Source organism: Dipodomys spectabilis, unplaced genomic scaffold (genome assembly GCF_019054845.1).
Source record: "Dipodomys spectabilis isolate Male_0828 unplaced genomic scaffold, ASM1905484v1 ptg000287l, whole genome shotgun sequence".
Taxonomy (NCBI): domain Eukaryota; kingdom Metazoa; phylum Chordata; class Mammalia; order Rodentia; family Heteromyidae; genus Dipodomys; species Dipodomys spectabilis.
In genome coordinates, this window is record NW_024870964.1 from 3,333,005 (window position 1) to 3,355,791 (window position 22,787).

The 22,787-nt window shown below is 34.1% G+C and overlaps 1 non-coding gene across 1 annotated transcript; it reads left to right on the forward strand.

The window, feature by feature from the left end:
- Positions 1-10,635: 10,635 nt before the first annotated feature.
- On the forward strand, positions 10,636-10,742 carry LOC122126664. Its single transcript, XR_006150995.1, has one exon. It is a non-coding gene; the product is annotated as a U6 spliceosomal RNA (small nuclear RNA).
- The last annotated feature ends 12,045 nt before the right edge of the window (positions 10,743-22,787 follow it).

Below are 22,787 nucleotides of genomic sequence, written 5' to 3' on the forward strand. Positions count from 1 at the left end.
CTCTGTTATTTTGCTATCTCCTTCACTAAGACCTGCCCGCTCCCACTTGCCAGTGTCTCTCTTAGAATTCTATTTGGGAAAGTTCTAAGTCACAGATTATTTTTGTACTTCCTGTTATATGAAACAAAATATATACACAAAACTCTTGAAATAAAATGTACACACATGTTAAAGTCACCACAGCTGGAAAAACAACAAAGAAATGGATCTCCTCCAGGAACAAAAACATGTTGGGACCCAGTTTTTTTAAGTACAAAACCTCAAATACATGTTAATTTGAGTAGAGCTATAATTATAGCTGTCATTCAGAAATAAGGTTGTGCAAATTAAATTCATCTGTATGAACCTAATATAGCAGATCTTTTGGATCAAATTGTTTAAAACAAATGTACCTATATATTAAGAAAGATCTGCACATATTTAAAAGGAAAAATGCTATAGTATTAAATCACAAAAATCATGACATACTAAAAAATTCAGAAATGCAATGAGTAAGTCCAATAGTATCAATATTGAGAAGTAAATACCACTGATTTAACAAGAACAAAATATACAAGTACTAGAATTTGAGCAGTGTGCTTGAGTGTACATAATTTTAAACTGCTCCAAATTACACTGTTTGTAGATTACTGAATGTGGGTTATCTAAAGGAAAACATCAGCACATTACATAAATGAAATTAAAAATCTCATGAAAAGAGAATAGTAGTTTCTGGAAAATACTATTTTAATAATTGGTGGTCAAAATGTTTCTAGTACTGACAAAATTGCATACCTATTTAGTTAGATGCAAAAAAGACCCAAGCTACTCGAGCTGATTTGAAACTTTGGCAAAGTATACAACTATAGCATTATAATGCAATTTGATTCTGGCATGGAATTCATTTCATCTTTGATCTGACAAATGAATACATGAAAGAACATAGCTTCTCCAACTAAATTCAAGACCTAACTAAGCATAAAATCAGAAAAGTCATCATGCAAGACGTATTACAACTGGGGTAAAAGAAAAATAAGTCATACTGATTCTGTATTTATTTTAATTGTTGATTTTTTCATAAATTATTTCCTTTAGCTTGCATTTTCAAAACATTGTGTTACATGATGTATATCTTGGCAACTAATTTTGGATGCCTCTTTAAATTTTGTTGAGTATAATGTTTCACTTCAGTTCCTAACCCATGAAATGATGTTGTTTACAAAACAAATGCTAATAACCACTGTTTATAATATGCAAAATCACATAACATGACACTAGTAAGTATAGGTTAACATTTTGATATCATGGTCTCATGACTGATGAGGCCTATCTGCATGAGTATAGTTGTACCTAAATTTAACCACTGTTAAAAAATGTTTATATATTTATCTGTCTCCCATCAGAGATTAAACCTGAGTATAAAGCCTAAGGAAAATGATAAGGTAAGAATTTAGCTATTCTGGATATAAAGTAAACAAAATGCAGCATAGAGTAACTCACTGGTTTAAAGCCAAGCTATTTCTCCAAAACATTCTAAGCATTTCCTTACAATGTGTATTATTCTCAAGAAGGGAATGGAGAATGTGAGGACTAACCAAGTACTGTCTTCAAATATACGTAATTTGGATTTAGCCCTTTATTTCACAATAAGCATTTTTGATGAAAAAAAACCTGTTTGAATAATTAATTTTCTGGTCAGGTATAATATATCCTAGTTGCATAAACCAAACTGCATTCATAAAATGGTATATTGCAATTAAGTAAAAAAAATCATATTCAATAAATAGCAACAAGTGTATACCTATAGAGAATATTTTGAAGAATGCATTAGAAATATTCTAATATAATGCTTAATTTGATTGAACAATTTCACATTGACAGTAATTAACTAGAATACTTTAATGCTAATTGGACAAGATTGTCTTTCAAAATGAGCAAAGCCTATATCTCCTTTTAGTTTGTCAGGGAAATAACTGACAAAAAAGGAAATTAACATATGAATCTATAACAACTGGAATGAATTTTTTTATTAACAAATAATAATTTCACAAAGTAATTTTATTGTGTTATACACATATGTCCACATAATGTTGCTTATTAAATTTTATTTCTTTTATTAATTCATTATCCTATTTTTATACTGAAATTTTATTATGTGATCATACTAACTTATGAAGTATTTGAACATATTTATTCCACACTACTTCTCTTCATCTCCTCATTCACTTTTTTCCAAACTCAATCAGTTCCATCTTTTATACGTGGGTCATTCATTTTATTTTCTGGATCTAGAGTCTACATGTGAGAAATCTAGTATCTGTTTACACAGTACGGCTTATTGCTTTAATATGAAGGTTTCCATTTCTATCTATTTTCCTGAAGATGAAGGTATTTCATTACAATGAGTGGCTAAATAATATATCATTGTGTATATATGCATATATATATTACAATTTCTTTATTCAATCAATGATTAAGGAACATGTAGGTGAATTATGTGTTCATTTTTTAATGGGAGAAGGAAGGATAGAAATAATGATGTTTGGATTGAGAAACGTGATCTTCAGGTTGGCACTCTATTTGAAACATCCTCCCAGCTGCACTTTCATCAGTGTTTCAATAATGCATTATATTTAAAATATGATATTTAATTACATTTGTGAAGGTGTTCTTTTTCAGTAATTATTTTTTATTACAGTGTTACATTTAGTATGTCATGTGAGTATGGGGATGTATGTGAACATGAATATGCATGCATGTTTGTAGGGAAGCTGAATGCATATGAGATACAGAATTCAAATAAAAGTTTGAGACCTATAAGTTGCTAAATTGATGTATATGTCCAGTTTGTGGAGTGTGATTTCAAGATCACATTTTGGTAGGTTTCATACCAAATAAGTAGATGTTTCTAATCCAAAATCTTTTTTTTTTAATCTTTCTTTTTTTATTATTTTATTTTATTTTTTTTGTGAACACACTCTACAGAGGGGTTACAATTACATGGGCAGGATAATGCGTACATTTCTTATCAAGCATTGCAGCCTCCTCCTTTGTTTACCCTTCACATCCATTCCCAGCCTCTCCCACACTCAATCCTCCCCGCCTCCACCTCTCCACCCCGCCCCCCCCCCCGCACCAACATTGTAAAGCTCGTTTTCGACATGACAAATTGTACTTCTCATTGTTGCAACAAGTCCACCTGTATCCTTAAACGACTTGTTTTTCCCCATCTTCTCTACAAGTTATACTGACATCAAATATAGTGAAAGCAGGGGTTGTATTGTGGGGGAGGGACATACAAAGCAACAAAGAGATAATCTTATAAATGCCTTAGAAACAATCGCATGAAAGAAAAAAAAACATTTGAATACATATCTTAGGGTTCATTTCCCTAACATCAACTTATCTGACCTTTTCTGCTTGACTCATACATATACTAGATATTGCAAATAAGGGAAACCATGGGACCTATATTTCTTTGGGCCTGGTTTACTTCACTTAATATAATATTTACCAAGTCTTTCCATTTCCTAACAAATGGTTCCTATTTCCTATAAAGTAAATCAAGCAGAGAAATCAGGTTAAGATCTGAAAGAGCCTTTAAAAAAGTCTTTGACCTTGAAAATTGTCCTGGGTATGAATTTTTGGAGAAATATCCCCGTTCAAAATAGAAGGACACATTTTTTAACATTATGTTGGTACTGGGTTTTGAACTACTGGCCTTGTGCTCTATCTGGGCATTAATTCTCAATGTTTGGATGATACCACCTGAGTCACACCTTCACTTCTTCCTTTTACTACAAGTGGAGAAAGGAATCTTTTAGGTTTATTCATTTGGAATAGCTTGGAATTGCAATTGTCAAATTTGAACCCACCTAGTAGCTAGGTGGAAGCTACTGGTGCTCTACTAAAACTCACTTCTTTTAAAAATAAATAATCAGAAAAAGGAGAAAAAAATATTTGTTCAATGATTTATATGTTGTCTGATAAACCAAATCACTTGCTACTGGAAGATAGAAAGTGAGAAGTTAGAGATGAATACGGAGGGCAAAGACAAAAGAAATGAAGAAGGGAAGAGAGAGTAAATGAGGGCAGGAGAAGGGAGGATAGGAGAGGAGGGGTGAGCTGAATTGTTTATAAGGTATTATTGTACAATCAGTGCCTTTGCATTTATATAGCCAAAGCTTTATATTTTTGGTGGTAGTAAGTTGAGATATAAAATACCAATTTACAGCTAAAAACCTGTTAGTGTGTTTCCTTCTGCACCAAGGGTGCAACAGTTAGGTTACTGTTACAGAGAAGGAAAGAGTAATCAGGTTAAGTGATTCTGAGAAACAATAATTGACATTCCAGGAATGCTCCCTTGTATGGTGAAGTCAAGCATCACTATTGTTCCCTGATCTAGTATTCCTCTCAACAAGAATAGCAAAAACAAAAGGAAGGAGATTTCTGAGTAATAATCATCTTTCTGTTTACCGTCTTCCCTTGGCCTCTCAAGCAATAAAGCCAAAGAGACTTAACCTGAGCTAGTGGGGTAAATGGGAGAAAAAAGGTCAGTCTAGCTTAATGTGAAAGTTTTAAAATAATTGGGGCAGCGTTTCAAATACTGAAATAAAACGTTTGTAATTATTAATAAAAAGTAACTCTGAATTTATCGAAAAGTTAGAAGACTAAAGTTCTCACTCCATAGTGGAATCTGCATAATTAAACTGACTCCTGCTACTATCATCAGAAAATGAAGACCGCTCCTAAACTTCCAATACTAGGTAAATTACCCTCGATATTCACTTAAAATGTGTGAATATGATGCAGAAGACATTACTCATGTAACTGTAACCCCTCTGTACACGATTCTTACTATAAAATGTATAAAAATTAGAAAAGTGGAATGATTGACAACGATCCAGATGTATTGTACATTGAAATGCACATACACATTATTCAACACTGACAAAATGAAGTGAAACTCCTTTGCATGACTTGCTAAAGATTAAATTTTTTTGAAGTTTTAATACTAAATGACCAGAGCATAAACCTTTAGAGATAAATAAGAGGATAGCATTGACATATTGTTGAGGCTTGTGCTCCTTTCAATACACAAAAAATTAATGTGTCAAGTTTGCTGCAAATGTAAATTGTAATTTGCCAATTCTTTTTGCAAATTGCCCAAATTATAGAGAACCAAATTCCACTATCCCTTCAGTCTCACCAAAAATTCGTATAGACCTTTAGGTTTCTCGGTTGTTTCTAAATATCTTAATGTAATGCACAGGAACCAAAACTAAATTCTTTTAAAATCATCTCACTCAGACATAGGTATGGATAGATAATTGATGTGTGCAGAATCAGAAATATTCAGAAGGCTATAAATGAATGCTTAGTAATTTTCTCTCTTCTGGGTCATAGAATACAGCCTGTCCTTGTTAGGAAAATTTAGGAGAATGGAAAAGGAATAGGACGGACTACATCATCAATAGGCGAGGACTGTTTATTGTCGAAAAGCAGGTTTGGAGGTTGTGTGAGGGAGCTGAAACAGGATCTGAGTTTTTATAGGAGGACTGAGCAAGGAGGTAGAGGTTAATGAAAAGCCCCTAGGTCAAGGAAAGCGGGGACCTTTCAGTTGGGCCCACAATGGGATGTTTACAACTGGGATTATATAGATTGCCCTGCCTGCACTTAAAAGGAGTTCACACATACCTGGGATTTGCCTGTATTGTGTATGAGCCTGGGACAGCAGGGTTGGGGTCAATCCTTCATATTCCATCTTTAGATACATGAAATGATAGGGCCAAGTGGGGAGAAGCAAGTTCTTCATATAGGGTTTTTGGATACATAAAAAGAATTGGGCTGAGAGAGGAGAATCATGCAGGTATGAGAACAAAGCAGATTCCATCATTTTGAACCCTGGATTATAAAATGTGGAGGGGCATCATGGTCTTTTCTGGTTACTTCCAGCTGTCATCAGTGTGTCCAGGAGTCACTGGGGCTGGCGTCTTCAGGTCCAGGTCTGTGCTCGGTCCAGAAGAGTGTAAGCAAAGCCTCTGTGTGCCTGCAGTAATAGGATGTCCTTGACTTGGTCCCAGGTTTGAGTGAGGGCTGTTATCCTGTTAGACAGAAACTTGAAAATGCTGAGATCAGGCAAAAGGCTGACAAGGTGGCAGGACTAGTTGATAAGAGTGACATCAGAAAACACAACCAGGGAATAATCCAGAAAAGTTCCATTTGGATCATGAGCCTATAACCAGTCAGAAACTAGGGCTGGATTGGAGTAGTAAAGGGCCTGGTGAGAGACCTTGATCATTTCCTATAAATAGGAGGTAACAAAGGCAAGAATGTAAATTCCTGTGCATTTAGAAGTTAGACAGATATGGAAATTAGATGGACAAGCTTCTGAACTTGTTTCTATTGGCCTCCAGGATCTGGTTAATTTTGAAAGGGCAGTCACAAAGTGGCTGATGTAACATCTTTTCCTCTTATTCTTTTCCACCTTGTCCTTGGATCTAGGTGCTTGTGGCTGAGATATGGGCTTTGAACTCAAGGCCTGAGCATTTTCCCTGAGCAATTCTGCTCGAGGCTAGCATTCTACCACTTTCAGTCACAGGGCCACATTTAGCATTTGGCTGGTTAATTTTTGAGCCAGCTTCCACCCTCTTTGATGGTTAGTTGGGTGATAGAGTCTCAGGGATTTGTCTGCCTGGGCTGGCTTTGAACTGCAATCTTTGCCACAAAAACCCTTTATCATTTCCAATTAATGCAACAAGGAGATCAGTGAGAATAAGTAGAGTTTATGTGCACCCTACCAAGAATTAATCAACAAATACTTGCCAGAACTCTGCAATGACAAAATTCAATAGATGGGATGAGAGTTTGAGCATACCTTGTATGCCTGGAAAACCTGATAACTAAATTGTATGAGAGGTTCTCCTGGACTATACATGTTTCAATAGTATAACAACATAGCTGGCTTTTTCATATCAGGATGAGTAAGGTTTAAAGAGAGTGTCCACAAGAGTCTTAGTGTTTGTAAATCTAAATCAGTCTTTTACCAAGAATCAGCTGTGTGTGATGGAGTCAGGCAGGAGTCCAGTGTACCATGGTGGAGGTAGGATGGTCCAGGCAGGATCTGGGCAAGATTGCCTCCCTCGGATGAATTGTCAAAACTCCTGGTTAGTTACTTACAAAATTATACACAGACGTTAAAGAAACGACTTTAGGTGGACATAGAGAATGACATGCTACATTTAATGTTAAATAACAGCCAAAAATTACTTACCAACTTTACTCACAAGCTGTCTTTTAAGGCATACTCATACCATCTCTTATACTCGAACTTTCTGGGGACAGAAACAGATATGTGCAACAAACATTTTAAGACAATTCTTACCTCCTTACTGGTTTGTTTTTCATCACAGCTGGCTAGGAGCTGAGCTGGGTCTCATTCCTTTTACTACTATCCTTGAAAAAAAGGTTTTCTTTTAACAAACAGCACATTTGATAAGAAATATCACTATCAAGACATAGAAGAAGATAACTTGTTACACAGTTTTTATAATGAGATTATGTTGAACATGTTTTCACACACACACATTTAAACTAAAGTTCTAAGATGCACTTGGGTTTTTAAAAAATGAAAATCGGCAGTATATTTTTTTGGAATTCCAGTGACAAAGTGATATTTTTCCCAATATGATAAAACCACGTGGTCAATGTCAGAATAGTAGGTAATACCAAACAAAATGCAAGGCAAATTTTGACAAACAGAATTTCAACCCTTAAACCAACATTGATAACAAGAGCAGAAAATCTTTAAATCAATTTTGGGGATGAGGTGGATTAGTATATGAATTAAATATTTTAACCCTTAGAAGAGTGAAGAGGAGAGGGGAGTAAGGTTGGTCGAAGAATGGGGGATGTAGAAAAACCCATCATGTGGTCTTAGTATCCCCAGATAGAGTGTCTTGTACATCTCATTGCTACAATGGGTCAACCTGTACTTTTTCCTTGTATCTTAAATGAAGAAATGCTGGCTTGATTTATGTTGATTCTACTTGTGTAGACACACCTAAAATCACTCACCAAGTCCAAAAGCACACAAATGAAATGCATCTTTTTTCCGTTGGTACAATTGTATTCTACACATTTATTGACAGGTTACAAATTATTCTCAAATTTTAATACATTACAAATACTTTTTCTTATTTTCGTGGCCAGGAAATGCAAGACCTCAGACAGCAATTCTCACTTTAGACTTATCACATGGGTTGGTTAAATGTTGACCTGAGCTCCAGTCTTCTGTGGACTCACTCATTACTTAGGAATTGATGCTGGCTGTTGGAAAAGAGCTCAAGGAAAGATGCCGTAAAACTTTATTCTTTACCAGGGTATTCTCCTGCTTTTTTGGTTGTTGAGAGTGTCTACAAGAGCAAACATTCTATGGGGAGCAAGGAGACACCATATGACCTATACTTACTGAGATTTCTGGGTGATTTTCTATCACTTGTACTGTATTTGCAAGTCGAATCTGTCAAAACCTACCAGTTATAAGAGATAAGAGAAGTGCTAAAATAAGTCTTAGAGACAAATATATCTTCAACATATTTGGTTCCAAGAATTCCGTCTAGGGCATATTCAACAAGTAGTGAAACTTCTGTTGGCTGTATCTATGCGTCTTTCTCCATGTGTGCATGCATACATGTGTATATATATATGTGTGTATTTGTATGTAGAGCAATATACATGTGTACATATATAAGGGCATATACACACATATATTCATATATAAATAAATATATATGTGCATATATTTATATATATCAGGTGTTCAGTGATTTAATCTAGACTTCCCAGCACATTGTCATTCTCACAAAGTGTACATGATAAACTGCTCTGAGGATCTGTGCTCACTTCCCCCACTTCCTTGTTTTTCATCCCTGTGAACAACTTCAGCCTACGTTCCATAGGATAGCTTTGTTTTTGTTACTTACTGATATTAAAAGAAAAAGGTTGCTTGTAAAAGGAAAAGATCTTTTAGGACGCAGGTTAAAAGTATTTTATCCATCCCAATGATTCCTATGAGGAAAATTTGTAATAGTACTAAAAGTGAAAAGGAATTCCTAGATCTGTTGTTTTGCCATTTACAATGGCAAAGAATAATATCACACCACTCTTATAACTCTTAAAGAATGCAAGGGTAACTGATCGTCCCTATCATGTTCACAAAATCCCAGTGGTTCCTGAAGGACAATAGTAGCTCAGCAGAAATTCTAAGTAGCAGACATGGAGCATGAAAGAGAAAGAGAGGAAATAGAGAATGAAAGAGAAATATCATAATACTGAAAGTGCATAACAGATAAACAAGAGCTGTATGAGAATATTCATACTGCTATCTTTAGACTCTACATGTACATTTGAAGGTATTTGATGTATGATAACCCATCAACACCACATTCCTCAGCACCACATAAGCAGAAAATGATGGAAGTGGTGCTGTGGCTCAAGTGGTAGCAATAGCCTTGAGATGAAGAGCTGAGGAGCAGTACACAGGACCCAGAGTTCAAGCCCCACAACCAACAGAAACAAAACCAAAACACTAAACACAAAACCGTCTCTCAATTTTGTGGCCTCAACTGTGTAAAACCACTGTTTCAGCCTAGGGCTAAGATTTATGTGTGGACATTTATCAACACTCCTGATTCAAACTCTACTTGAGAATATTTTAGTCAATATTTTGTTCTTAATTTTGCTCTTTGTAAATTCACATGCACCTATAAAAATGGTGTGGCCATCCCAGTAACAATCTCAAAGTACCTCGTAATGATGACTTATAAAAAGTTGTATTATATTACAACAAGGAAAACAATGCTGCAAATAAAGAAAACCAATAATTAAATATTACTGATTAATAAAATAAAAACCAAATACCATTGTTTCCAATATTTGAAGTGTACTACATATTAGATTTTACTATTTTCTCATATTCCTGTACATTTAAAACTGGCTAAGATTATGATGTTCAACAAGAGTTTTATAGGCTATGAGTAGTCTTTAAATTTACCCTCTAAGATTACTATTTATGTCTCATCTCATCATCTGTATATGGTTTATATAATCATTTTTGTTCCTCGCTAACATATAAAGTAAGGAAGCCCTAAAGTTTTTACAGAAACTGTGTAGTTAACAAAGTCTTAACTCTTCACTGTTTCTTCATACAAAGACTTTGCAACTTCTCATTAGTAAAGTTTCTATAAACTCTGAAATGTACATACTTAGTTGTATATGTCTGCTACCATAAATCTTAAATACTTTATAGAAAAGTTATATGACCTACCAAACAATCTTAATTTTGGCATATAAGCAAATTCCCAAAATTAAACATATTTAAAACATTAAAACTTAAAAAAGAACTTAACATTTGCTGCAGTGTTCATTAGGATAGGCGCCTTGTATAGAATAATTGAATTTCTCCTCCTACACATCTGTTGAACAACAAATACCTGGAATTATTTTGTTTTAACATATCTTGAATTTAGTCTTAAATGTGTGCTTATGTAAGAAATACATGGTTCTAAAATTTCACGACAAATCTTTTGAACTTACTTTTTGTTGAATTGTCTAGTTTAAGAAAATCAATTCCACTTTATATATAAAAAATGTTCTGTGCTCAATTCAACAGCACATACACTAAAATTGGAACAATACAGAGAAGATTAGCATGGTCCCTGTACAAGTGTGACACGCAAATTTGTGAAGCGCTCCACATTTTTACAATAACAGATGCTGGAAGGGATGTGGCAAGAAGGGAACCCTACTTCCTTTTTGGTGGGAGTGTAAACTTGTTCAACCACTTGGAAAGCAGTATGGAGGTTCCTTAAAAGATTCCTCATAGAGCTCACAAATGACCAAGCAATCCCACTTTTGGGTATTCACCTAAATAGTCAGCAACAAGACCATATTAAAATTATCAATACAATTATGTTTATTGCAGCATTATTTCCCATAGCTAAGATCTGGAACCAACCAGGATGCCCCTCAGTAGATGAATGGATCAAGAAAAGGTTGTGAGTTTGTGTGTGTGTGTGTGTGTGTGTGTGTGTGTGTGTGTGTGTGTGTGTGTATGGGAATTCTATCGTCCATCGGAAAGAATGACATCACCCAATTTGTTACGGAATGGAAAGACTAGGAAAAATTATATTAACTAAAATAATCCAAGTCCAAAGAAACATCAGTCACGTGGTATCCCTTATTGTCAATAATTAATATATGTCGTGGATAAGCAGAAAAGGTCAAAAGCTATGTGCATGTGAATAGATAAGGTGATGTTAAGCTTAATGAACCCCAAGATAGTGACACAAGTGGTTTTTTTTCTTGCTGTTGTTTCTAAAGTATTTATAATGTGCAATGTGATTTTTTTTGTTTTTTATATGGTCCTCCCACACAGAAATAAACTTTTTTTTTTGGGTCCAGTCGTGGGGCCTGAACTCTGGGCCTGAGCGCTGTCCCTCAGCTCTTCAGCTCAAGGCTAGTGCTCTACCACTTCAGCCACAGTGCCACTTCTGGCTTTTTTTTCTTAGGTGGTGCTGGGAATCGAACCCAGGGCCTCAGGCATGCAAAGCAAGCGCTCTTACCACTGAGCCACCTTCCCAGCCCCCGAAATAAACATTTTTTACAGTCAACCTTGAAAAGCCATCTTGATAGACCATTTCTGTAAGTGGTAGCAGAATATTATTGATGGCTTTGCAAGGATGCCAGATTGCCTCATTTTGAGATAATTAAAACAGGAATTTAGTCAGCTGGTTTTTTTTTTTTTTATCATTAGGACAAAAACCCATTGACTCTAGTCCAGGTGATCACTGTGGCCCAGAGAAGCTAATACATTGACTAATAATCCTAGACCTCTAAAAACAAAACAAAACAAACAAGTAAAAATCTCCGGTAAGCAAGGCTAGTCAAGGCTCCTATCACAGCCTACATGAAGTCAGGCAAAATACTGAAGCTGGGAGTCATTTAGCTGATAACTAATATATTTTTTATGAGGCAGACTGAAATAAAAGACTCCTGAAAGAGGGTAGGAAAGACTGATCAGAGGGACTAAAATTGGTCACACAAAGATTGGAAAATAGAATTCCTTATAAAACAAATAAATCATAGAAAGCCTGTGCATGCGAGAACAACACAGAAGACCAATTCCAGAAATGCACATTTTCTTAGAGGTCACCTTAATGAATTATCAATTGAAATTTTTGAAATTTAAATATTTGACCCAAGTGGAAGAAGGACAATTGCTCAAGAGAAAGAAAAACTCATCACTCTGTTAGGAGGTCCAATATCACATTAAGAAGTAATCAAGCACAGATTTGTAATAAAAAGAGAAAACAATTATTCGAAATGAGGGTTTCATTTGTTTTGATGTAAATGTTTTTGATTTAGGTGCTAGCGATTACCATACAATTGATCCAGTCCCACAGTTGAGTTGACATTGACTGCAGTATTCCCACATGAAGCAAAAGAGAAAATTTACAAATGTCAGATCAAATGAGTTGAGGATGAAGTGTTTTAATAGTAATATATGAGGTTTAGACACAGGTGAAGAGGTGGATTTTCTTTTATAAAAATTCCCCATTTTTAGCCTGGTGACAGTGGCTCACAGCTGTAATCTTAGCTATTCAGGAAGCTAAGATCTGAGGACTGCTGTTCAAAGCCAACTTGGGCAGGAAAGTCCCTGAGACTCATTTCCATTTAACCACCAGGAAAAAAGAAGTGGCAATGTGGTTCAAAAGGTAGAGCATTCACCTTGAGTTGAAGAGCTCAGGGACAGTGCCCAAGCCCAGACTTCAAGCCCCTCGACCACCACCACCAACAAAAGTCTCCCTTTTCTTGGACTGCCTACAGCTTTTCCTAACATTCAACAAAGAAGACATTTTATTACCCACTACAGGTAAGTCCTATTCTAGCTGTTGCAAATAGAAAGATTTTGTATCTTATGTCAAAAGGTTCATATTTGGGGAAACAAATACAAGCAGTGGTAACTTTTTTTCCAGTCCTTGAACTCGGGACCTGGGCCCTGAACATTGTTATACTGGTAGCTTTAATGTGAGCTTGTTTGTTATTTATTGGATTACTGTCCATGACAGGAATTACTGGGTCATAAGGGAGATCTGTTTAGTCTTTCACATAAAGTCCGTACTGCACTTCGGAATGGTTGAACAAATTTAATTTCCCACCAACAGTGTAATAGAGTTCCCATTTGGCTACATCCACCTTAGCATTTGCTATTGTCAGTTTTCTTGATAATGGCAATTCAAACTGGAGGAAGAATCTCTCTTGTAGATTTGTAGGTACCTTTTAGCTACCATGAATGAATGAATATATGAAACCTATATTGCTCGAGTGTGCATTCCTTTCTCTTAGTATAATGTTCCCAAGCCTTTGATCTTCCTTAAGACTGGTGAACAGTCATCCTTTCTGATGGGTGAATAGAATTCCAGTGTGTGTGTGTGTGTGTGTGTGTGTGTGTGTGTGTGTAAGATGACTATAGGCCTATGAGTTCATTTCTAAGTCTTCCTTTCAACTGTAATTTTGTAATTCATTAATAAATTTGGATTGCTTTCTTTATTACATTGAAGAATATTGTAGGGATGTTGATGGGTATTGCATTGCCAATTGTTTGGGGGCAGTATTGCAGTTTTCACAATGTTATTTCTTCCAACCAGAAGCATGGAAAGACTCCATTTCCTTGAATCTCCTTCAATTTCGCTTTTAGGCCTTTAAAGTTTTCACAATAGAGGTCCTTCACTTTTTTGTTAAATTAATTAATTCCTAGTTTTATTGTTGTTTTGTTTTGCTTAGATTTGATTTGATTTTGAGGCTAATATATATGAGGTTGTTTTTTGGGTTTCAGCCTGGATCTTCCCATTGTTGGTAACACAGGAAAACTATTGATTCTTGTAGGTTTTATACCCTGCTACATTGCTGAAGATTAGCATCACTTTTACTAACTTTTTTTGGGGGGGAAGCTATAGGGTCCTTTATATAAAGTATCATTTCATCTGTGAAAGGGAATAGTTTTACTGCTTTCATATTTGGATCCCTTTTATATTTTTCTCTTACCTATTGTCCTTGCTAGAAAGTCCACTACTATATTGAAGAGTAGTAGAAAGAGTGGACATCCTTTTCTCATTCCTGATTTTAATGTCTCCATGCCTCCATCGTTAGGTACATGCTTATTTTCTCTTTGTCGTATACATACTCTGTATTATATTGAGGAAAGTTCCATGAGTTCCTCGCTTTTCAGACCTTTCAATCATAAAGGAGTATTGGAGTTTGTTAAAAGCTATTTCTACATCCATATAAACAATCATGTGGTTCTTGTCCTTGCTTATGCTGATGGTGTGTGTTATGTTTATTGACACGTATATTGAATCCAGCTGTATCCTAGGATGAATACTGTTTGATCATAGCATGTTTTTTTTGTTAATTGTTGAAGTTGGTTGGTGAGAATTGTATTGAGAAGTTATGCATCAATGCTTATCAAAGAGCTGGGTTCATAGTTCTCTTTCTTTGATGAGTCCCTAGCTGATTTGAGGAAGAGTCTAATTCTAGCTTCATAGATTATGTTTGATAATTCCATTTCCCTTTCTATTCCATTGAAGAGTTAGACTTGAGTATTGCAAGTTCTTTGCAGGCCTTAATTTCATGGTAAATCTATTCAGTCCTAGATTTTTCTGTTATGAGAAATTGTTTATTGACATTTCATTTTCATTACTTCTTATGTATCACTTCTTGGTTCAGTTCGAGTATAGGAAAACATCAATTACTCCAGGAGTCTCCAGGTGATTGGTATATGGTTTTCAAAGTACTCTCTTAAAACATTCACAATTTTGCTAATTTATGTTATGATGTCTCATTTTTTCTCTAATTTTATCTATTTGAGTGAATTCTCTTAGGAGCTCTTAGAAGCTGTGCCTCATCTACTCTTAATATATTTACCTACTTCTGATCTTATATAACCAGTTCATGTTCTTCTTGATCTTCTCTCTGTAGGATATATTTGATTAACTTCTATCCTGCTGATGTGGTGGAGAGTTTGGCTTGGGACCATATTCACTGTTGGTAGTTGTTTGCCTTTAATGTTTGTTATATATCATGCCAGGCTCTTCATTTTATCATATCAACTAAGAAATTTGTGTTTATTCTGACTGTATATACTTTATAAATAATCAATCTTTTCTCTATGGCAGCTTTAAGAATCGTTTCCTTGATCATTAATGATCCTCTAATGGATTATAATGTGGTGGTGGGTTGTTCTCTTCTAGAATTCTGTGTTTGTTCTTAAGGCTTCTCTTCTCTGACTGTGCCTATATCTTTGGATGTTTGGAATGTTCTCTGCTAGAATTCTGTAATATGTTTCCCATCCATTTAGTTTCCTGTTCTTTTCCTTCTTGAGACCAATCTCTGCCAAATTTGATCTTCTAATTGAGTCGTGAAGTTGTGGCAAGATCATTTCTTATTTCTTGGATTTGTTCTAAATGATTATTTCCTCTTTCCTATTAGACCTACTTGGTCTTTGACCCCTGAGATTGTCTTCTATGTCATCTATTTGCTGTGAAGACTTTATACTTTGTTTTTGATTTCCCTGTTTTATAATTGGTCATTTTTTAGGGCTTCTATCTCTTTATAAATCTTTGTTTTAGGTCTTGTATTGACTTTCTTTACATATTTTCTTTGGGTGGGTGGGTTGGTAGGGTTATTTAGCTGTGTCTTCTCTCATATCTTTTAACTAGGCATCCATTTTTTCCTTGGACTCCCTTGCCTTTTCAGAATTTATTTTTCTGTTTGTAGTCTCCATGAGTTATTTTGCTAATCTTTGGTTGTTCGCATCTTGTTCAATAAATTTCCTTGTAGAGGTTTTGTATCTTTCCATTAATCACATTTAAAGCCGTAAATGTAATGTATTTTGAAAACTATCTTCTAGGTCCCTAATTGTCTGTTCTAATGCCTGGTTATTTACTGTGTGAATTATACTACCTTGACATCACTTTTCTTGTATTTTTCTGATTTGCTCTGTTCACTTGGAGGATTTCTTTTGGGGGCTATATAATCTTAATAGGTGACTCTTTATGTTCTTCGTTGATTTGCCATTTGTTGGTTGGATCTTCTGTTGTGATTTGTTTTTGTGGAATTAGGTTTTTGTCTAGACCATTAAGTGTAGGAGTAGAAATCTATTGTGGTGAGCTGTAGTGATGTTAATACTAGCGGTTCCAGTGACAGTTTGGGCTGCCCAATGGTATCTTGAATTGTCTCTGAGTATGGCTGTGGCTGTCTCCGATGTACACTTCTGTTCCTGCTTTTGTTTCCCATGTGGAATTTTTATTTTCACACTGCAGCTGTGCCTTTAAATATGTTGGCCAACACAGTCACAGCAGTCACCTGCCTGGCTGGATACCTTTTCATATATTTCTGTTTTCTTGTGAAGACAGTATAAACTCTTCTTTTGAATTGTATATCTATAAATAGTTATAACTGACTGGGTGTGACTTTTTAGAAGTGGAGAACCTGCTAGGATTCTAATTCTCTGTTTCATTAGAGAGCTAGGGGAATTTTATGTTGTTATTTTGCCATTGTTTTTCCAATTCCTCAGATATATTTTATATATTGTTGATTTTTTTCACATAATTTAGGATTTGTGAAGGTTGTATCAGGTAATTTTTGATGTTTTTGTTTGTGTTAGTTTGAAATAGTGATTTCAGGCTTGTATGAAGAGACATTAATAATATGAAATGTATGTTATTACATTGAAAGAAAGAGAGGAGACATTTTAACATATTTGCTACAAGTAAATTAATATCAAGCAAAGTTACTTAAAATAATTACTTACTCTTCAGAAGATGAGCATAGTACTCTTGAATATCTTGGAGAAAAAGACTTTAGACTCATTACAACTAAAGTCTTACATTGAAATTACTGGCTAAACTTTCTTCTTCAGAAAGGCAAAAGCTCCATTTCTTTCATCTTAGTATTATAAAATCATAGTATCTGCATGTTGAATTGTTTTCCTCTGCTATTTTCAATTCCATTCCTCATCCAGTAGGTATCTAGTGCTTTGAATGACCAATTCCTTAAAATACCTATATTGCTTATATTGTGATGTAAATCTCAGTAATATTAATGTGAATTTATCCCTGATTCTCATGTGGAGCTACATTTATATGAAATTTATGCAGTTTCAACCAAGATACATGACTATTTCAAAGTTTTCTGTTTTAATCAATAAACCCATTCTCTTTAGAAATATGTTCTCATCTTTTATATTGCTCCAGCATACATCATGTATTATTAGTACTTTTACTGAAATAAATATAAACTATGGAACATGAAGACAACTGCCCCCCCTTATCACTTTAAAGTAAATCCTTGGGGACTATATTATATTTAAAATTAAAAAAGTGCAATGCACTGTTTATACATTAATAATCTAATGGTTAAGTCAATTAGACACTAGAACTACCATACCACATCAAGTCTCAATTTACTTAACGGCACCAAAATATTAGTGTTCATGAATATCACTCAGTTTTAGAAAATGAGTAGTCACAACAAAGTTTATATTATATTTCAAATTTAAAAAATGAAAATTAAACCCAGATTTGTGGTCAATATCCTGTTTCCAGGAATACATTTATTCAGCAAACAGAGAAACCAAAAATAAAGGTACATCACATAGATGAAAGATGTAGAAGCAGACTGTTTTTCCTTAAGATGATAAGGACATGCAAACTATGTGATTTATTCAAAGATACTATAAAAATTTATAAGAGGATTTGTGATCAGAAGTGATGGGTAAACAAATAGCTGGAAAACTGTATATGTAAATTGAGCTTTCAATATAGGCTAAGTTTACAATAAAAATGATCCAACAGACGATGATTTTATATCTTTAACACACATCCAGTATTCCACATTTTCCCGCATACGCCTGTCCTCTTACCTCAGTTCCTGATCAATAGTATTCTAATTTCATGATGTCAATTCCTATTAAGATAACAAAGTGGGGTTTTTTTGGTTTCTAGATCCAATAAATTTTATTATTTCCGAATAATAGTATGAATTCATGAAGTTTGACTTGAATGTCAAGTTTGAGGATACTCTATTCAGGGTATTATTAATTGGCCTGAAGCAGCCAGGTACATACTATGAATACATAAACACAGTATACTAAAAACAGGGGACTTGATTTCAGAGTAAGGTGCAGGTCCAGGCAAGGTCCTGAAAAAATGAAAAACCAATGGAGCAAACATCAATCAATTATCATTACCAAGGAATTGAACTGTTCTCTTAAGTGCCTGGGTGGCAGCTGTGTGTGTGTGTGTGTGTGTGTGTGTGTGTGTGTGTGTGTGTGTGTGTGTGTGTGTGTGTCTGTGTGTGTGTGTGTGTCTGTGTCTGTGTCTGTGTCTGTGTCTGTGTGTCTGTCTGTTTGTTTCTGTGTCTGTGTGAGTGCTTTTAGGGAGAGAGAATTTAAGTGTGACTTCCATATTTACAGCCCATACAGCATTACTTGTTAGGGAGAAGGTGCTCATATCAAAGTTCTTATACTACTGTCATAACTTTTTACTTTGAAAAACACTTGCTTAATCCTACTTAAAAAGAGAAAAGTAAACTAACATCTTACATGATTGTTTTGACAATTGATTGGTTTATTGAAGGCCAAAGGGAGGAATTGCAGAGTAATATAATCTTTTTCCTCTCTCCTGAATATTACCCAGCAATAGCAGTGATTTCAGGAGTCTCCTGCTATGTACTCACAGCTGACTTACTAATATGCTTAATAATATGAAACATATGATAGAGAAATAGATCAGCCAGCAAACACAAAGAACTAGTGATGAGACCGAACTTTTGAGCAGGGTTGGCACATCTTTTAGGAATGTAATCCCTTCATATGAACTTCAAATTTTGTGGATTTCTCTGTGTGATTAAAAGGTTAGAAAGTGCTGTAGAAATGAGAATTCCTGTTCAGCCAAGTAGAAATTGCTCATGATCCCATCTTCAGGTTACAAATTTCCATTTTATAAAGAATCTCTTTTAGAGTGCTTTCATTTAATATACTTCAACACCTCATCCTTCCCTGTGGGAGATAGGAAGAAAGATAATTTTGTTTGAATATTATCTTATGTAAGTTAGTGTGCATGGGCATGATTTGTATGAAGTTAGTATTAACTGTAAATAGGAATCATGTCACAACAAAAATATAATTAAAATCACATAACAAGATTAGAAGTCATAGCATTTTCTTCATGAAAACATACATTAGATTAGTTGCAGAATTTCTATTTTGAGATAAACTTTATATGAAAGCATAATGCACTTTAATTAAGGGCTGAAATATTTTATTAAAAATATATTTCTTAGAGATATTTTTGCTGCATAATTTTAAGAAGAAAATGGTCCCAAAGTAATCATTTTTCTTAGTATGTTCCTGTTTCCATATGATTAACCTCTAAATTAGAAATCCAGATATATGATTTGATTTAATCTAACCACAAATATTATTTAGTATAAGGACCTTCAACTCTCTATATTCTTCACACTATGATCATTAAATATGGTGAGTTTGAAATAATTAGTCTCTGTGTGAACTATGTTAATATTATTTACAATATGAGTGAAATGTTTAAAAAGTAGTATTTATTTTAGTTTAATTGCTCTGAAGAGAAAATGAATGATATAATCAAAGGCTAAAAATGATTAGATTTAATATTTAGAATTCAGGACATGTTTTTGACCACACTGCTTACTGGAGCCTTCACAACAACCTGAGATAATTTATATTAATGAAGCAAAAAATCCCACATGTTAGACATTTGTGAATAGAAAAACCATATCATTCTGAATATATAGATCTACATAACAAACATAGAAGATTTAGCGTATAAATACCTGTATATACTAATACATTTAATTGCAGGGAAAGTACTTGTACTGAAAGGAGATAAAATTGCATTTATTTTGAAAAAGTAGACCTAAGTATTCATTTGAATAAAAGATAATGTTTAAAACATCACTCATTCAAGAAATAAGATGTACTTAGTTGTTTTTCATGCCAATTATTATTTCTAAACTTAGAAAAACTAGATTTGTAAACTGAAAGCAGTGCTTTGTCGGGAAAGAGACATTTAGTTTCTTAAAAGTCATGACTATTTTTTCTCAAACAATTGCTAAGTAACTGATTTACATTTTTATCATGGAATCTTTTTGATATATTTTCATTGATTAAATTAAATAATTGGCTAATAATAAATTAAATTATGCATGAACAAAGTTTATCTAACACAATTATTTTATTCACAAGACATATCATGGCTCTCTTAACACTAGAAGGCAGTATGTTATTTACTTATTAATTTTTAGTTATTTTGTTAATGGTTATTAATTGTTAGAAGAGGCAGTTTCTTTATGCTCTTTCCAAAATATATTTAATGCATTTGATTGTACTCCCTGTATTTCCTTTTCATTATTCCTTCCTCTAAAGATCTTCTGTTTTTCACATCAAATTACATCTTCATATATGCACATATAAGCTAATTTGGAAGATTTAAGGTGAACTGCAACTTAATTCAAGATGTGCAGTGGATTAACGATGAATAAAAACTTCAATATTTTGTTAATTTCTGAATTACTATATAATATATAATATATATAATATAATTACTATTATGGTTAGGTTTAGGATCACAGACAGAATTAGAATGAGGGTTAGAGAAAAGAAAATTTAGGTTCAACACAAGATGACCTATTGCAACAATGATACTCACAGCACACTATATTGAAAATGAAATTTACACCAAGGGGAGGGAGGAGTTATAGTGGGAGACCAACAAAGAACAAGGCAACAATGTTCAACAAGAAATGGACTCATTACCTTACACATGTAACTGTAATCCCTCAGTAAGCCTCTTTACAATAAAATAAAATTTAAAAAAATAAAGTAAAACAACACCTGACAGGAAATAAACACTTTAAAATTTTTAGCTTCAAAGTGCAAATAAAATTTAGGCCTACATGCCTAGCAAGAGTTAGGATAAATGTGAAATAGAGGCTTGCTATTAACATTATGATTCAATTATCAGTAGGTTTAGGATTAGGAATGGTTTAAATGTTAAGTAAATCTGAACTTATTTTAAGTTCTAGGAATTCAGGAAAAGCAGGGATAATGGAAGTACAGTGTATTTCATAATATCAAGATTTGAGATCAATCGGTATAATGATTCCTGTTATGGAACAAGATAGATTCAGAGTTAAGAGTGAGAAAATCTGTAAGGTTTAGGAAAACCTGCAATTTATGTGAAGAATTACAAGTGGAATTTCAGCTAGGATGACACAGCAAGCATTTTACATAAATTTTAGAATTGGGATACCATTAGTGTCAAAGTTATCATTAGGATTCTAGACATGATTAGGGTTAGAGTGTAGGAGAAAAAAATGATGCTCAAATTGTAGGTAAATTTTAGAATAAGCATGGTAAGAATTAGAATGAATGTGAACTAGAGTATTGCTATTAATATTAGAATCTACTTACAATTAGTCGTATGGTTATTCTCAATGTTCCAGTTAAGAAAGATTAAGTTTAGGGTTAGAAAATGACTAAGATATTGGGAAAACATTGAAGCTTATGTTTGGAAGGTTTATTTGAATGAAGTTAGGATGAATGAAAATTAGTTTACCTGTGTTAATGTTAGTATTGACATATAATTTTACTAAGATTAAGGTCAGTATTTTGTTCTGATTATGATTAGTGTTATGAATAGGAAAGTTTTTACTATAAAATTCAGTTTCCAATCCAGGCACCAGTGGCTCTCGCCTGTAATACTATCTACTCAAGAGGCTGAGATCTGAGGATCACAGTTTAAAGCCAGACCTGGCAAGGAAAATCCATGAGATTCTTATCTTCAATAAACCACTAGAAAACCGGAAGTGGCGCTGTGACTCAAGGGGTAGAGTGCTTGCCTTGAGCTGAAGAGCTGAGGGATAGCGCCAAAGCCCAGAGTGCAAACCCGATGACCGACCAAAAAAAGAAAATTCAGTTTTCACTAACAAGTAGAAGCAAAAATGTGACACTGAATAGTAACTAGAGCATTATCATTAAATTTATTTCTCAGTGATAATTCTTGTAATCATTAATGGGAGTTTTCCAGCCAAGTTTAGGTTGAGAATTAGCATTAAGTAACGGACAAGATGGTAAGAATCTGAAACTGTTTTAGGGAACAGTGGTTCAGGAAAAGGTAAAATCAATGGAAACTACAGTGTCTTTTCTGATAAGAAAATGTGAGGAAAAGTAATATAATGGATCATATTAGGGAACAAGATCACTTCAGAAGTAGAATCAGGAAATTTTTGGGAATAAGGGCAAACTGGAACTCATTTCCAGAGGGAAAACTGGAGTATTCATTAGAATGAATAAAAACTAGAGTCTTTTTTTTAAACATTAGAATTGTACTATCATTATGGTGAAAGTTAGGTTTCAGTTCCAGCTGGGGTTAGTATTAGTATTAGGGAAATGGAAAATTTAGGGTCAAACTGAAAGTAAATCTTTGAATAACAAGTCAAGTTAGAATTTGGATGTATGTGAAGTAGGAAACTGCTAATAATGTTAGGATTATGGTATGATTAGTGTGAGGTTATCCTGAATGTCCCAGTTAGGGTTCGGGTTAGAAAAATGGCAAGATATTGAGTAAAACTATGAATTACTTTAAGAAAGATGAGCTGAATCAAAGATAGGATGAATAAAAACTTATGTATTTGTGTGGCCTTTAGAA